Source organism: Mytilus galloprovincialis, chromosome 4 (assembly GCF_965363235.1).
Source record: "Mytilus galloprovincialis chromosome 4, xbMytGall1.hap1.1, whole genome shotgun sequence".
NCBI classification, from domain to species: Eukaryota; Metazoa; Mollusca; class Bivalvia; order Mytilida; family Mytilidae; genus Mytilus; species Mytilus galloprovincialis.
In genome coordinates, this window is record NC_134841.1 from 71719105 (window position 1) to 71732977 (window position 13873).

Here is a 13873-nt window from a genome sequence, read left to right on the forward strand (position 1 = left end):
TATTTTGTGTTTGTTATCGTTATGCACCCTCATTCTTCGATTTGTTGGAAACCATTTTGTTAAGGATGATATGGAAACATATAACACAACAAGGATGATCTCCTTTAAAACCATAACCGAAACTGTTAAATGAATTAATTAAGGTAAAATTCTTATAATATACAGTATTGCTACTTTTTTCAATTTTTTAGATTCAGTTATAGATAATGCATATTTTAAGGTTTTTCTTGTTGTATAACACACCGACTGATCAAATGAAAGAACGACCTAAGGAGATACGTTTGGGCAATTCTGACACCACAAGGTGTGTTACACGACCAGAACAACCTTTGAATATGGATAATCTGACTTATTTAACGTAAATAAATATGAATTTTTTGCAAAGAATTGCAGGTTTTGCATCCTATTTTACCGGCCACGCTTAAGTGGAATATTCTTTTCTGATGCGTTCAGGTTGTAATGTGAAATAAAACTCATTTATTAATCTAGGTATAAACTTTAGAAATCATTTTCCAGTAACAATAAAAATATATCTGTAACTGCAAGAAGCAAGACACACATGAATTGTTACGGTGTATGAGAATTACAAGTCATTTTATATGTAATAAATTGTTTCAACTTAGTTTGTGAAAGGGGAAGACATTTTTATTGCAGAAATGCAGATTAATTTTTCTTCAATTTTTAACGAAATATTTAGAATAATTTTTTTCTCTCTTTTGTCTAGCAATACAATATTTTTTTTGGAAACTCAGAATCAGGATTTAATATTATACTTTTCCACACCATCATAAAGTGTTATTTAATAGAAAAAAAGAATATTGGTCATTTGATCGTTTGATAGAGTAAATAGTATATATAGATGTAATCAGTAAAGAACTGGAACGAAGAGAGCACGAAATTTTGATACATGTACATGTAACACGAGAAACGTCACGAAGAGAGCACGGAATTTTGATACATGTCGTGTTACACAGGCAATTTTTTCCAACGTGTGTTTCACGTTTGTGCTCATCACGTGAGAACAACGTTTTTCACACGTGTGTATCACATGGGTTAAACGTTTATATTACGTGTATTTTACAAACATGATATTCTCACGTGATAATCACGTTTTAATCTGATCACGTGATATTCACGTTAAAATATCACATTATTATTACATGTAAAAATTTTAACGTGATTTTAACGTGTAAATATTGTGTTAATTTCACATGTAAATTTTTTAACGTGATTTCAACGTGTAAAAATTGTGTTAATTTCACATGTAGATTTTTATGCCCCACCTACGATAGTAGAGGGGCATTATGTTTTCTGGTCTGTGCGTCCGTTCGTCCGTCCGTTCGTTCGTCCGTCCGTTCGTTCGTCCGTTCGTCCGTCTGTCCCGCTTCAGGTTAAAGTTTTTGGTCGAGGTAGTTTTTGATGAAGTTGAAGTCCAATCGACTTCAAACTTGGTACACATGTTCCCTATGATATGATCTTTCTAATTTTAATGCCAAATTAGAGTTTTGACCCCAATTTTACGGTTCACTGATAGAAAATGATAGTGCAAATTTCAGGTTAAAGTTTTTGGCTTCAGGTTAAAGTTTTTGGTCAAGGTAGTTTTTGATGAAGTTGAAGTCCAATCAACTTGAAACTTAGTATACATGTGCCCTATGATATGATCTTTCTAATTTAAATGCCAAATTAGAGTTTTGACCCCAATTTTACGGTTCACTGAACATAGAAAATGATAGTGCAAATTTCAGGTTAAAGTTTTTGGCTTCAGGTTAAAGTTTTTGGTCAAGGTAGTTTTTGATGAAGTTGAAGTCCAATCAACTTGAAACTTAGTATACATGTGCCCTATGATATGATCTTTCTAATTTAAATGCCAAATTAGAGTTTTGACCCCAATTTTACGGTTCACTGAACATAGAAAATGATAGTGCAAATTTCAGGTTAAAGTTTTTGGTCAAGGTAGTTTTTGATAAAGTAGAAGTCCAATCAACTTGAAACTTAGTATACATGTTCCCTTTGATAAGATCATTCTAATTTTAATGCCAAATTAGAGAATTTATTCCAATTTCACAGTCCTTTAAACATAGAAAATGATAGTGTGAGTGGGGCATCCGTGTACTGTGGACACATTCTTGTTTAACTTTATTTTAACATGTAAAAGTTGTGTTATTTTCATGTCTATTTTTTCACATGATTATGATATAAATTTATATCAATATCACATGTATTACTTATGTAAGTGCAAGTTATTTTTTCATTGGCCATTTTTGATGTTCCTGTATCAAGTGAATATATTTATAAGGTAATGCATGTGCATCATCAATCATATAAATTTTACCTTCAAATTACTGTCACAAGAAAAGTAGTAATATACATGTACATGTACATGTACCTTATAATTAACCTTTCAGTTCAAACAAGACTTAAATGTACAGTTATTATCACTAGCGTTGCACTGATTTAAAGCAAAAGTTTAAAATTCTGAAGTTTTATTAATATTTAATAGAAAACAGACTACTGTACTGTAATCATAGTTTTGAAAGTACAGCATAAAAATTCAGCAATTGCAAAAAATGAAATTGTACGTTATTGTATGTTGTTTACTGTACAATATTATTCCTTCACATGAGTTATTCTGAATTATGCTTTGTTATGCTCTTTGATGATTGAGTCTTTTCCTTCATTTCCTCTTCAATGTTTTATTATCTTCCTTTACTTAAAGTTGACAATGGTCTTGTCTTCAATAAAATTACAAGAGGAACATTCTGTAGCAAGTCTTTTTAACTGAAATAAACTCATTTCATATTCTGATATCTTCTTTTCACAGTCATAATGATTTACTGCTTCAGACACTTAAATCCTCTTTTTATTTCTAATAGATGTTACACTCCGCCAATTTTCCCTACAAACATAAGAAAAGTTATATTGGTCAAGAAAAGAAGTATTGTTTTTGGACCCTAGTGTATAAACTTTTAAGCCATAACCCCTACCCAACCTCCTTTTAGGGTATGGAACCATGTGGTACAATTTCATAAAGATTCATTTAGTTACTAAAGTTATTGCCTGGAAACAAAAAGTCTTCAGACGACGATGCCATACCATAATATGGTTGCAAAAAAAAATCAAGGTTTTATAAATATATCATGAATAATATAAGAATACAAACTTTATTTAAGGGATTTAAAAATAAAAGTAATGAAAAACAAATGAGGATGGAAAAAATAATTTTTGGAGGTTCAATGAATGCCAGATATTTACCATACCCCTAAAAATTAAAAACTGCATACCGGTAGACCTTTATATAAAATAAATATATAATGTGCAATGTATATACATTAAATGACAAGCCTGCCTGATACAAAGTTATCAGTAACACTGAAGAAAATTTTGGGATGGATGATGAGACAAAAACAATCATACTAGTACTCTTGGGTCTCCTTATGTACATAATGAGGTTGCATGGACAAGTATTATATATAGCCTTTATTTATATCTCTAACCGCCAGTCACTTTTTGTCATTTTTAAAAACAGATTTTTGGCTATCTATGATACTTGTACATAATATTCATGATATTCAAGAGTAGAGACAGTCAAATTATTTTACATTTGTCATTCTGTGGTATTTTATATATTTATTAAACTTAAAGATGACTATGCATTACAGGTTTTACTCATCGTTGAAGGCCAAATCAATAGTTATTAATGCCTGTAATATTGGTCTCTTGAGTAGAGTTGTCTCATTGGTAATCATACCACATCCTCTTTTTTTGACATTTGTTTTGACATTTGTATTGACACTTAGATTGATGTCTTTGTATTAACTCACAGATGCCTCTACTGATTTTGTTGTTTGTTTACGTGCTGATTTATTGAAATATAGACATTTATCTCATTGGTTTGATTGTTACAGCCAAGTTAATTAAGTATATAATACCTGCTTCTTTCACTTCTCCTCCTTATAGAAAAGTACATTTCCTTTGTTAAGTTTTTTCCCCAATGATCTCCTCAATAATTTTCTCTGTTCATTTATATCTAGGGACTTGTTCCTAAAACATAAATCAAATTATTCAATTGATGGGAAATATCTTTCATTTTTATAATTGTAATATTGTTTGGTTAATAATATTTATTACACAATAGAAAAATAACTTTAAATAGTTTTTCACATGTAGCTTAAAAGTTTGTAGTAATGTCATTAATGTTTAGGCTAAACATGAAATAAAAGACGGCTGTTCAAAGCTGATAAAATAAATTCTATTCTCCACATGCTTCAGCTGACAATAAATGTAAATCAAATATGAAGACAAATATCCGTTGAGGAGGAGTTCCATAATTGGAAGGATAATTATAGAAGAAGAAGACAACTTCCAATTACACGTCCCCATTCAAATGCCTTGATCGTCCATAAAAAAAGGGGGGGGGTTACAACCCCCGGTACCCCCCCCTCTGGATCTGCGCCTGCCAATATATAGTTAAAAGCCTTAATTAAGGATTATGTTGATTCAATGCTAAACATATGGAATTTTATAGAAAATCCACAGCATTTATCCTTGTACTCTTACATTTGGCAATTTGATTACTGATAGATATAGGATTATTGCATGCATTGCTAACATTGATTTCCTAAAAACAAGTTTATTAATGTAATTATTGGTTAAAACAATTAAAAATATTGACCAAATCAAGTACACCTTTTAGAGTGCACTCGACTTTAGTGACTCAACAGAGGTATATTGGAATTAACAGATTTGTTAGAACATTTTGTAGAAAATGAACACTAGCACATCATAGAAAAGCAAGTGAGTAATCTAGCTATGTTTCAAATTTTATAACGAAAATCTCTGTATTAAAGGCTGTGGATTTTCTATAAAAATCTTGATTTATTTGCTACAAAGTACTCTTTTTCTAGTAAATGCAATGAAACAGTAAATAATAATGCTTTCAATCAAGGTTCCCCTTGGTACATGTACTAAATGGCCTATCTCTATTAGACTATTATTCATTATATCTGTAGTTTTGATACAAGTGAAGTTTGAAAAATTCGTACAAAAATGGCTACAGAAGGGCTCATAAACCTTAACCTAAGGCAGTCATGCAATATATGCAACCCCCACCCCCCCCCCCCCCCCCCCCCCCCCCGCTTTTTTATCAAAATTTATGGATCCACCACTGAGTATGGAAAATAGTTCGTAAATCTGCTTGACTTGTGTCTCATCGAGTTTGTGTTAAGTGAGGTGCTATTTCTTAAACTTAGGCCAGTTAGGGTAAAAAAAAAATCAGAAAAAAAACGGTAATTTTATTGAACTTACCTGCACTGCAAATTATTAAAGTCACATGTACGCAGTATAGTAGATCAGAGAAGTTTCTTTACTGCTTTCTTTAAAGTTGCGTTGTAAGTACACAATGTCAGTTGTAAAGAAACGGTTACCACATGGACCTCAGACATGGACAAGGAGATTGCTTGCTAAAAATAACCGCGGGAAATACCGCGCACCTTGATAAATTTCGGAATCGGTGTGTAACCCAGAAGAGGAATCATTATTATCATCGTGTAATGTGTTTTCGTACTAATAACAATTTTCACTGCTTACGGTTTTTACTGTTGAGTTTTTATTTAGGTGTTTACTCAGATTTAAAAAGCATGTCCTGTAGATTGATTTTAGGTATCTAGTTTTTTTGTCAATGATTTCTACGATTTTTTACTGTTTCCGATTACTTTGCGATTTTTGTATGTCAAAAAAACGGCGTCATATGTTTTCGTATGAAATAAAAATTGGATCAGTACACGGACAGGAAATGACTACAAAATCCGGAAATAAATTTTTTCTAAAGTCGTGGTTCTGGTGATCGCTTGAATCATAAAAAAAGTTATTAAATACTTTTCAGTACTAAAAATTACTAGTAAATAGTGTAAGGTTGGTGTTTCGTGTGATGAAATTTTTAGATTTTGATTAATTTTCAGATTGGCACCTGGTTTGTACAAAATACATTATTTTTTCTAAAATAAAATGCAGTTTTCAAAATTTATGATTAAATATAAAAAGTTAAGACTGTTTTCATCTTCATGTATCAAGGATGTATAAAAAAAAATTGTCAATGAAATATTGATTAGTTGGATTTTGAACAACCATTTTATATAAGAACCCTGCTAATTTTAACTCGATGGTTTGTAATTAAAACGGCAAAAAAAACACATGACAGTCATATGTCTTGAAGATCCGGTGTCTGACTTGCAAAAAACATATCTGGACTTTATTTTAACCCTTCAGAATTTTTTTCCACAACTATTCTAGTGATGCGTATTTTTGACATTAAATAAAAATGGCTAAATAGGTCAGTTTTATTTAATTTGTTCTAACGTCTTTAAAAAGCGACGTTGAATATGTTTTAAATATATCAAGTTGTAGTGGTGTTGTTGTTCTAAATATAGAAACAGAAAAACATGCCACAATGTACGCGTATGCAGTCGAAACCGACGAAATGTGGTTGATACGAAAACACATGACATACGAAAACATATGACACGACGATAACATTGTTTTGTTTTCACCTGGTAGCATAGAATGATTTAGATTTTAAATTTAATCAATATTTTGAAGGTTTGAATATGAAATGCAATCGATAAATGCAGTTTAAATGATAATTGATGTGCTTCGTATCTCAGATAATTATCCCGTACGGTTCATGGAAACGAGCGTCCTATACCAGACGACATGAATATTGACACCACAGTACTGGAAACGGAGATATAATATAAACTGGACCCCTGTTGTGTTCACTTATCGCTACACTGACAACAGGTATGGCCTAAATCCCGTGGTCAGAATTCTGACCACGGGATTTAATAATTCGACGAGACTAGTACATCATGGGCTATGTTTGATTATGTATTATACTGATAGCAAATCAAAGAAAAATTAGCACATTTATTACCCTACTGAGTTCTTAAGGGAATAAAAGATACCGGCTCAGATTGTCAAGAACATGTTAACACGCTCGTTGGTCATTTATCTGCCCTACTACCATGGGGTAAATTAACAGATACTTTTTATTCGAGGCATCGCAGTATTAACATTTGAGGTCAATTTCCTATCACTTTAATTGGCCAATTTTATTAGCGAATCGTTGAATTTGTAAGACTCATCCAATTAATGCCAATGTGACAATAGCTCCAACCCGTTCCTTCGGTGCAAAGCTTTAGATAGAACGGCGAACCAGTTTAGATATAATACAGCTCTTGGAGATATATATATCAGGTATATTTTTCACAAACACGTTCTACAGGCATGTGTACAGTAGTAAATTATAATATACCAATCCCAAAACAAAGGCGGTCTTCATGAAAAACTTGACAGCCCGAAAATTTGAAAAACCTGTCAGTGTCAATGTCATAACACCAAAATTTTAAATGTCTTAAATTTAAACAGTTAAATCATGTGATATAAATGATATACAGATATTTGGTTAGTCCGAGATTACTCTGACGTCCAACGGCTGTTTTGCCAGACAAAGCTGGGGGGCCCAATATAAATTTTGGTATGCGAGTTGTGTGTCCTTTTTTCATTAAAATGTTACTGTCACAACAACATTTATACGTGTCTGGGCGGTATGATTTTTATGAGTGTATCATGAAGACCAGATCACAAAAATACACAGGCACTTGTTTTTGTCAATGTGGGGTTTACTATCCACCCCTTACGAAAAATCACTTCGTACGGGTGTGGATTGTAAACCCCACATTGACAGAATAAGTGCCTGTGCAATTTTTGAAAGAAAATTACCACGGCACAGGCTCTTGTTTCTGTCAATGTGGGGTTTTACTCTCCACACCCTTAAGAAATATCACAAGGTAGCTATATAAACTGATCTGTCCTAAACTAAAGCCATGCAGATACTCTGGAAATCAATGAAGATATAGCAGATATCATATTTTATCTCACAACCCATTTAGGCATGTTGACAATAGTAATACTATAGTCTAGTTAATTCTTGCGGTGGTGTTGGGGTCGAGCTGGGAGACCTCAATACTTAATTGATAGGGTGTGCTGCTGTGGTTTTGTTACCCCACCCTTTTTATATAAATACGCCTAATTAAAAATGTAGACCTTTTCATATTTTACGTACGGAAAAATGTTACATTTTCCCATATTGACTTTTATTATTGTTTGTGTTTTGGTGGTGTGAATGTAGTCCAAAGTCGTAGGAAGGCGTCCCAGAAAAAACTAAAATAGCCTTGCAAGACGTCATAATTATTTGGACTAGTGTGAATGAAAAAAAAGAGAAGTGCCAAAGGAGAGCAAATTAGTTGATAAAAAAACACAGCCTTCGGCTTTCTTTTAAAAGAAAATTACCAAAGACACTACAACTTTTTATAATCTCTGTAAAACTATCTTGATGCCCCCTTTTAAAAATCCTGGATCCCCCTTTTCCCAAATGAAATATAATTCAGAAGTTTAAAAGAGAACTAAAGTTAGTATTTATAGATACATGTTCATTGGTAGATTAGTTTATATTTATATATCCATTTAAAATTTAAAAAAATTATGAAAAGATTGATTGATTTTAGGTTGATTAACATCCAATTGACTGTGGTATTATCATTGATTATGAAAAGAAAAGAAGAGCTAGGTTATGAGGATTTTTTTTATTTTGGAATATCATGAATAAAGCCAGAGGAATCTGAATATCTGGCAAAAACTCAAATACAGGAGGCCTTTTTTAGTGGAAAAAGACGTCAAGTCTTCTGAAGACTTAAGGGGCTGACCTTTGGCATTGAGCCTCCGTATGCCGCATTCGTTTCGTGTATTACAATTTCATAACAACTTCAGATTCCTGACACCGATTTTTACACATGATTAGGCATCTGAATCATTTAATTTGTAAATTAGGATTGAAAAACAATCAGTATCGTAAATATGACCCTTTTATTTATGTAAATTATCAGATTTCATCTCATCCACATGAACGTTATTTGTTTACTAACTGTAGATATTTGTATTACGCATGCGTGAATTTGGTATCGGGACAACTCGCCCTGTTTACAAGTTCGCCCTTGAAGTTACGAATTTGCAATCCTGCAGACAAGAAGATTTTGTTTTTTTGTAAATAAAAAGGATATATTTCTTATTAAATTGTTGTCTTAATTCATTGTTTTCCTTTGTCATGTGAATTAGATGCCCTTCTACTCCAAATGGTTTGAATCTAATTATAAAATTATTCAAGACTCAGTTGACAAGAGCAATACGTTGCTGTTTGGAGAATGTGACTAAAATCTAAGCTCATAGAAAAAGAAATATAATTGAAACTCAATGTACCTCCTTCTGAAGAATGTATTGCAATATAAATATAAATTCCTTTTGACAAGAGAAATCTGACTTTTGTCAGAAATATTTTTTTCACATGTGCAAAGGTAATCACGTGTGTCGGCCATATTGGTTTGTTTACAACTATAGTGTGAAGAACCATGACCTAAACATAAATAGTCTCTGAAAGCGTAAACTTCAAGCAATACTATTTTATCAATCATGAATATTTTCATAAATTTAAATTTGATTATTTAAAGAAATAAAATTATAACAATTACAATTTTTGATAAGAGATTCTACACAGACATGCTTTAATCTATTTATAGCCAAATTAGTTTACCTGTGTGAAAATGTAAATAATTTGTTTACTAAACAAGTAAAGACAAACTATGGATGGAAGATAATAATTTACATAAATACTTCAGGACATTTAATTGATTTTAATAAATATAGGATTTAAAAACTGCAAGTGGAAACAAATATATTCATTAGCTACATAATCAGCTGATAATTTTATTTCACAAACATCGTGGTGATGTTATTGATAAAAATCACTCCATCAATCCTCCAGCCCTTTCACATATTAAGCAATAGATCTACTTGTTATTGTAGAATATTTAATGAATATACATTCATCGTCTTATTGAATATATCGGGTAATCAGATATTTTTAGCTGACAATCTGGGTATCCCATTGGCCGGAGTCTACTGTACTACCAAAAACATGATAAAGATAGTAAATAGTATTTTTTCACTAATTTATTGACATAATACTGGTTGTAACATATTTTATTTTTGTATTTAGGTTGGGACCCCCCACCCCACCCCCACCCCAATTATGAGTGGTGTCCCTTAAATGAGGGACTGTCCCTAAAACAAGGGGTCATTTTACTGTTGAAAAAAAATAAAGTACATTTTGAAGATTTTTATTAAACTCAAAAGTGGGAAAATTCATATTTGGAACAACTTTTCTAAATGAGGGGTCAAATTATTAAAAAAGATATAAGTTTAGAAACAACAGAAAATTCTTTTGACATGTTTTGACTATTCAGTACTTAATAGATGCATAGTTCTTGGGGAAAGGTTTCATCAAATAATATGAATATAAATGACTTTTTTGGTGCTCATTTTTTACAGTGGGTTATACTGATCTTCCAGTTACAGTCTTCCAACTAAGCCCTTCAGAGTGAAAATTTCATATCTTCTCTCAATTATAAAAAAAAATGGTTAAGTAGAGATATAAATATGTCATCCACTACTGATTAGGGGACAGATGATATTACATAAAACAGATGTTTAAAACAAAAACTGAGTGTGTAAATTTTTGATAAACCCTCAAGTTAAGAAATTACAAAAGTAAAAAGTAAATATTCAGATTTAGTTTTACATCTACACATTACCTCATCAGATATTAAAAAGAAGAAGCACGAGTTTTGAATAATGTATTATTTTTCATAGTTTTATATGTTATATTTAAGCTTTGAATCTTTAATATGGTAAATTTCGGTAAATTTCAACAGCTTAATTAAGTTCATTACATATACATTAAGTTGTTGTTACTAAAATACTATGAGAGCTCAACCACACCCTCTTATTGCATGTATTAATAGATTGTCAAAAGATGGTAAGAAGAAAAAAAAGAAAAAATTATAAGAACAATTAGGTCTTTTCTCATCTAGGGGATAGATCCCATTGATACTAAATGATACCTCAATATTTTTATGGTAGGGGTGTGCCATTCTGGCCTAAAAAATGTACCAATTTTAATATACATGTAACATAACGTTTAGCACCTATAGTCAGGAGCAGATCCAGAACTTTTTGTAAAGGGGGGGGGGGGGGGGGGGCTGACTGACCTAATAGGGGGCCGCTCTAGTCATCAGTGATTCCCTAAATAATCAACCAAATTTTTCCCATGAAAAAAGGGGGGGACGCATTTGGAACTAATTTTGAAGGTGAACTTTCATATTGATTCATATATTAGTTTAATTTAGTATAATAACATTGACTATTTATAATTTAAGATTCTGAATAGCATATTCATATATGAAATGAAGATCATACATACCCCAAATCAATATATAGTTATCAAATGTAAATGAATTTTTATATAGTATGTTATAAAAAGGAGGGTCATTTTTAATAAAACCTCTCAAAAAAGGGGGAGGCAGTGCTGTGTATTTACTATTAATCCATTTATGCAACAATTACCACTTGTGGATCAGGATAAAATAACATGTGCTTCCTGTCATCTGACAAATTTTAATTGGAGTGACAGTTTAATTTGAAATTATGGTGTTTTTTTAAGTGGTGCAGATGATAAGCTCAACATCATTTTGATGTGATTTCTCGGGCTTAGTTGCAAGACTGGTTAGGTTAATCTCATTTGGAGTGTTGTTCCCAACCTGTTAAAGGTCCATCTTTGTGCATAATTTAAAATTGGAAATTTCAACAAGCATCTAATATTCTTACTCTGGAAAATAAACCCTGGTCTGCTAGCTTCATGTATATTTTTTCTACCGAATTAAAACTAGAATCATGCAAACAGACTTAAGAAAAAGGCATGCAAGTTAATCATACAAATATGACACTTTTTCTAGACAATCCAGATCGTGCAAAATACATCGCTAAAAATTGTAACCTTTAAAAAAAAAATTGTGCAGGAAAAACCCATATGGGAATTGGGAACTTTCAAAAGTTGGCGGGTATGTAACGAGCCTTACTTTTTTAATCTCCATTTTTGGGCAATATGTTTTCTAGTCTGTCCGTCCGTCCTGCTTCTGGTTATAAAGTTTATGGTCGAGGTAGTTTTTATACGCCCGTCGTCTTTTAGACGGGACGTATTATGGTATACCGTTGTCCGTCCGTCCGTCCGTCTGTCTGTCCGTCCGTCCGTCGTCCACACTTCGGACTATAACTCAAAAACACTTTCATCAATTTCCATGAAACTTAAGTGAATTGTTTATATCTATTGACGTAAGCTCCCTTTCGTTTTTTTTTAATTTCAGATTTTAAGTTTTGGATTTATGGGGCTTTATTCATAAAAAAGGGGGGATTTTCAACACTTCGGACAATAACTCAAAAAGGCTTTCACCAATGTCCATGAAACTTTGGTGAATTGTTTATATCTACTGATGTAAACTCCCTTTCAATTTTTATAAATTTCAGATTTAAAGTTTTGGATTTATGGGGCTTTATATTCATAAAAAAAGGGGGATTTTCAACACTTCAGACAATAACTCAAAAAGGCTTTCACCAATGTCCATGAAACTTTGGTGAATTGTTGATATCTATTGATGTAAGCTCCCTTTCAACTTTTATAAATTTCAGATTTTAAGTTTTGGATTTATGGGGCTTTATTCATAAAAAAAAAGGGGGATTGTCAACATTTCGGACAATAACTGAAAAAGGCTTTCACCAATGTCCATGAAACTTTGGTGAATTGTTTATATCTATTGATGTAAGCTCCCTTTCAATTTTTATAAATTTTAGATTTTACGTTTTCTTAAGTAATGAATTTTTATACTTAAAAAAGGGGGATTTTATGAAACTTTGGTGAATATATTTTATTTAAAATGTAACATCCTTTTTGATTTGTATATATATTTCTAGTTGATCATATAAATTCATTTAAAGCATAAAAGACAAGTTAAAAGAGCAACGGGCGTATCATGCGCTAAAGCGCAGCCCTTTATTGATGAAGTTGAAATCCAATCAACTTGAAACTTAGTACACATGTGTTCCTTATGATATGATCTTCTTAATTTTACTGCCAAATTAAAGATTTTACCTAATTTTCATAGTCAACTGAACATAGAAAATGATTGTACGGATGGGAAATCCATGTACTTATGACCTTTTCTTGTTTGAAGAAAACAAATACATTATAACGATAATGGAACAAAGCAGCCTGGGTTAGTGGGGCTGCTTTTATGGTAATTCAAGTTACCTTTTATTCACCTTCTTCCACTTCAGAGCTATCAGCTCTTTGATTATATTCAGCTGCAGGTTATGATATACATGTATAACACTGATCTATCTGGAGTGGTATATAAACTTCACTTGCCATGCTTGTCTCATACTAAACATTTAACTCCTTTCCTTTAACAATTTAATATACATGATTATGATGATACATGTCAAAATTGTTCACAGAATGACACTTGAGTTATCGGGCAATTAACTTTCACTTGTCCCACTATTTATCACACAATGTTGGTTGAAATCAAATTATGTTAAGCCCAAATTGCAACATGGCATTATTTATGTATGTGCCTGTCCCAAGTCAGGAGCCTGTAACAGTCTGTACATGCTGTAATTCAGTGGTTGTCGTTTGTTTATATGTTACATATTTGTTTTTCGTTCATTTTTTTACATAAATAAGTTAGTTTTCTCGTTTTAATTGTTTTACATTTATCGGGGCCTGTTATAGCTGACTATGCGGTATGGGCTTTGCTCATTGTTGAAGGCCGTACAGTGACCTATAGTTGTTAATGTCTGTGTCATTTTGGTCTTTTGTGGATAGGTGTCTCATTGGCAATCATACCACATCTTCTTTTTTATATGGCTATAG

At 32.0% G+C, this 13873-nt stretch overlaps 1 long non-coding RNA gene across 1 annotated transcript; it reads right to left on the reverse strand.

Moving 5' to 3' along the window:
• Nucleotides 1-2429: 2429 nt before the first annotated feature.
• On the reverse strand, nucleotides 2430-5370 carry LOC143070743 (uncharacterized). Its single transcript, XR_012976673.1, has 3 exons — nucleotides 5305-5370; nucleotides 3930-4041; nucleotides 2430-2896 (listed from the first exon to the last, which is right to left on the reverse strand). It is a non-coding gene; the product is annotated as an uncharacterized LOC143070743 (long non-coding RNA).
• Between the last annotated feature and the right edge of the window lie 8503 nt (nucleotides 5371-13873).